This window comes from Lactuca serriola, chromosome 5, assembly GCF_051521515.1.
Source record: "Lactuca serriola cultivar US96UC23 chromosome 5, Lser_US96UC23_V15, whole genome shotgun sequence".
Taxonomy (NCBI): Eukaryota; Viridiplantae; Streptophyta; class Magnoliopsida; order Asterales; family Asteraceae; genus Lactuca; species Lactuca serriola.
The window spans coordinates 360,927,895-360,933,297 of NC_136412.1; positions in this window are offsets into that span (position 1 = coordinate 360,927,895).

Below are 5,403 nucleotides of genomic sequence, written 5' to 3' on the forward strand. Positions count from 1 at the left end.
GGGGTTATCTATTAAAAATGGGAAAACAAGGCCACCAAGTTTGGTAATATGGCAATACATAGTTAAATTTATATTAATCATCTATGGCAATTTCATACCTTAATGAACAATTAGAGGCTCATTTAGACTAAATTTTATAATTCCATAATCAATTTTAACTGGTTGAATGATATGTTGTATTTCGGTTAGTGATTTTTATGTTAAGATAATCCTACGGAATAGTATTAGTGATCAAGACCAAATTATTTAATGATTATGTAACCTTGATTTATGGTTCTATTCAAGTTGAATAACCCCATTTTCTTGATTAAAATTTGAAGACTTATTTTTAATTATCATTATAAGAGATAAATATATATTGGGGAAATAAAAAGTTTTTTTTGGTTATGTTGGTTGCCCCTCATATTTCCCTACCTTTTTTTGTCCCCAACTCGCCATTAGATAGTGAAATGCTATTTATGAGTTCCCCCTTCAAATTGTTTTGCTTTTGCTAGCTCTGAGTGTAGTTTTTTGGTTTTGTGTTTCTTTAATTTCTTTGTTTTTTTGGAGTTGCTGCTGTTGTCATTAGTTTTGTATATGTACTAGCCACTGGCTGGTTTCTTTCTTTTCCTCGAATGATATTGCTTTTCTGTTGAAAAAAAGAAATAAGTTCAACACATGGTTTATGGTTAATGATTCATTAAGGCATGCTTTCTTCAAAAAAATATGTAATAACTCCTCCACCTGTTGACTTTTTATCTCAACTACATATCTAGCCACCTTTTTTCATAATTTAATAAAAGCTTTGTTTTCTTTATATCATTATTTGTAAAGACATCTAGATCATTACAAGAAGCTTATAACTGCAGTCGGTGCAATCTTTGGGATAAAGTATTTACATATAAAAACATTTTACATATTAAGTTAGACAAATCATATTACACTGTAAATTAATAAATGTTTGAAAATCATTAATTAATTATTATAACTGTAAATTATTAATATTATTTTAATTTGCTAACCGTGGTTTCCACGGATTATAAACTAGTATTAGATAAACTTAAAACTTGTAATCAAACAAACATCAAAAATTCAAAACAAATTACATCAAATCCAACAAATATCAAAAGTCAAAAAAGAATACATAAACTTAAAACTTAAAACTCAAACATGTAACTTAATCCACTACTCCACCCTTTGTTTTTTCGTTGACCATTATCTTCGTCTTCCTCGAGATCTTCACATTCCATGTCTTCTACCCTTGATCCTTCCAAGTTTGCAGACTTGGGATCCATATCCCACTTTTTGTGTGGCCCTTCTTTATATTCTTCAGGAAACCTTGAACTCAAACGAATATTTGAATGTAAAAAAGCAAGTTCGTCAGCCCTTTTACAGCTTAGTCGGTTTCTCTTCACATTGTGAATATAGGAATAAGTGCTCCAATTTATTTCGGCTGAAGAGCTGATTATAGGTTATGACAATACTTTTTTCGCCACGTCAGCTAACTCTGGTGTTTCCGTGCCATAAGTAGACCACCGGTCAATTGCTTCCATAGTAACTGCATCCATTTGAGATGTCGGTAGAGAATAAAGACCCGTTTTCATGTTAAATGTGGCAAATTGTTCTCGCAACAATCGTTCTTCGTCTCTATTTTCAGAAATGTAATTAAATGCTTCCATTACACCTTATATAACTTCTTTATCAAGGTTAGGTGCTTTTCTACAAGTTCCACCCGATGCTAATGTTTTAAGATAGCGGGTATCGTAAAATTGTGGAGTTAAAGCAAATCCTAAACAATGTAATGGTATGCTCATTTTCTCCTACTTGTTCAATACAATTTGTTGTACTTGAGGGAAATACGATGCATACATATTTTCCTTCATCACATCTTGTGTTTCCCCCAACATATTATCCATCTTTTCATAAATTTCACCCATTTTGGGGCCTTCATCATCACAAAATTTGATCAACCGATAAATTGGCTTCATGATGCGTAAAATATTTTTAACTTCGACCTAAAAGTCATCATCTCTTATATGATCAACAACAAGCTGTCCAACTGTTCTAGTGTGTTCATCACCATGTTTCACCCAATCTCTCCACGAATTACGAGCAATTGTTGTAAATAATGTCTCTCTACAAATAAATAACCTCTTCAACAAAATGTAGTGAGAAGCAAATCAGTTTTTTAAACCTTCAAAATCTCCAACTTTGAAGTCTCCCTAAAAATGGATAAAGCTTGTCCATGATTCAGAAAATATTTGACAATCGTTTTCTCCTTTTTATATGTGTCATGTAACCAAATAAACTCGCTTGTAAAATCTTTAAAAATCAGGTTTAAGGTATGAACACAACAGGGCGACCAAAAAAATATGCTTGTACACCTTTTCCACTTCCTTTCCAACAACTTTACAATTGGCGGCATTGTCCGTCACAACACTAAGAACATTACTTGGGCTAACAGAATCAATTGCTTGGCTTAGAAATTGAGCAATTGCTTTACCCATTTTCTCTACTCCAGAAACATCAGTGGCATACATAAACATAAAACATCGACTGTTTATAGCAAGAACATTGAGCAATGGTTTATGTTTTATGTTTAACCACCAATCAGATACGATAGAAATAGTGTGTGAATACCATGTATATTTAAACAGTGTCAAGTCTTTCTCAACGTCTCTAACGCATTTGTCTAGTAAAAATTTTCTTGATTTCTCACTTGATGGCTCTTACGCAAAACATTAAATGGAATCCCATTAGCACATAAGGCCCTCACAATTTTAAAATCAACTTCACTTCTCTCCATTATTGCTAAAGATTGATCTATTGGTTTCTTAGAGCTCAAACTTGGTTTTTTTTGTTAAAACGAAACTTCTTAGGGATTTAGAGACTCCAAACTTTCCAGCCTCTTTCACTTTATTTTGCAACCTTTCATAAGTTTCTTGGTCTTTCGGTACAATGGGACACTTCTTAATTTCAGCTTTTTTTCCGAGTTGAGCACCAAAAAATGAGTACAAATATGAGTATACGAGCTAGTGAATGTTCCATGACAATGTTTACAAACCCATTTTTTAGAACCACCAGGATTTTTACTACTACCAGCACTAATGAAAGTAACTTCATCATATAAAGGCTTAACATCTACACTTTGTGTTGTTGGCTATGTACCTTGACTCCCACGAATTGTCTGATGTTCTAGTTCTGATTATGGTTGATTCTCGTTGTCTTCTTCATTGCCAAGATTAGGAATGGCAACGGGGCGGGTTCGGGGCGGGGCATGGATTCCCAAACCCGCCCCGATAACTTTCGGGTATCTTATCGGGGCGCCCCATTAGGTTTCGGGTTTCCCCGTCGGGTTTCGGCTATCTTATCAGGTTCACAACAATTGATAACGAAATCTTTATTCTCTTTTAGGGTACCTCAATGTCTTATAAAATATACATGTTCTAGCAACTCTTTTAAATTAAAAACATGATGCATCACTTTAATAAAATAAACTGGACGTTATATTAAAAATTATTTGATTTAAGTTTTTTTTAATACGTCAAAACACATAAAAATGATCATTAACACCAGATTGTTAATAACTAAAAAAATTCTCCACGATAAGTATTTTATATTTGAACGCGTACAATTAACAGCAAAGTTTTTTGAAGATATTATATATATATATATATATATATATATATATATATATATATATATATAATCAGGGCGGGGCGGGTCGGGGCGAGGATAACCCACTCCCTGCCCCGAACCCGATAAAAAACCCGATAACGACCCGTTACCCGACCCGAAATGATCGGGTTTCGGGTTTCCCCGTCGGGTTCGGGTTTTTTTGCCATCCCTAGCCAAGATCAACATAATGATCTTCTTCCTCCTAGTATTGTTATGATTGTTGTCCTCCATCATCTTCCTCACAGGTATAAATACATATTTTCTTTCCAAAAACCATGATATTGTAATCGGTATTGGGATTTAAGAACCAAAGTATGAAATTTGAAATTTGATGTTCTGGAATACAATTGAATGAAAAATATGATGGAATGGAAGCCTAATATAGGCCTAATTACAAAGTATGTGTAACACCCATAAAAACAATCCAATTTAAAACTTTTTCAACCAATTAAAACCATTAATTATTACAAAGTGTTTTCAAAATAGTTTCATGTCAGAGTATCCCAAAAATCAAAATCATAAAATGTGAGGAACTATATGATCATGCCTTCGCCTTCCCATGATCATCCGAAGTACCTAAAACCAAAACCGAAGTTGTAAGCCCAAAGCTTAGTGAGTTCCCCCAAAATACCCATACACACAACAATATACATATAATCACAAACATCATACTATGGGTCTAGTCACCCATCGGGTTGGAATACCCAGGCCCTCAACCATCGGGTTAGAATGCCAACATACCATGGGTCCAGTCATCCTTGGGATGGAATACCCCAGGCCAACAACCATTAGGTTAGAATGCCTACATACTATGAGTCCAATCATCCTCGGGATGGAATACTCACTGCCTACAACCGTCGGGTTGGAATGTCCAGGTCTATTGGCTCTCACAAAAAGCATATAAGCCTCAACCACCAATCAAACTATTGGATTAGTGTCTAAGTCCATAACTATTTTGGTATGTACTTGACCCGATGGTGCATGGTCCTTTTGGGTTGCCTTCACCAAAGCAACTTGATAGGATGAATTATGGATAGAAAGGATTAATTATGATTTATTAATATATTATGAGAATAATATATTAAAGGAGAAATCATATTGTTTAATTAATATTAGTCAATAATTAATTGATAATTAATTTTGTGGCTAAAAGAGATTAATTAAACTTAAGGGACTGGAACTGTAATTATAAGATAATTACATTTGGGCTATGGATCACCTTGGAATAATAGGTTGGACGAATTCTATGGGGAAACCCATTAGAAATCGTTTAAGGGTTATTCTAAAAGGGTCCATGGGCTGCTTAGGGCTTAAGCAGTCAAATTAGGGTTTCCTAGTTGAAAACCCTAATAGCCTACATGTATATATAGTGCCCTTAAGCCCCAAAAACGTGGCTAAGAGTTCCTCTAAGGTTTTTGGACATTTTGGGCAGCCTCCACTCTCCTTATTCTTCATCATCTTGCTCTTGGTGTTTGTGAGCCATTAGAGGAGTGACACTTGTGACTATAAGCTTTCTAAAGTCATTGTAAGCAGGAATTGAGATTGTTATTGCTACATAACAATCAAAGGTAATTCTCTAAACCCTAATTTCATTTTATAATATGTTAGATCTAAGATTATAAGTCTTGGATACATTGCATGTACAATAGAGAAACCTAGATCCAAGCATTAGGGTTTGAATGAGCACATAGGATGTTCTTATAGCCAAAACCCATCAGTGGTATCAGAGCCTTGATTGGTTTCAGT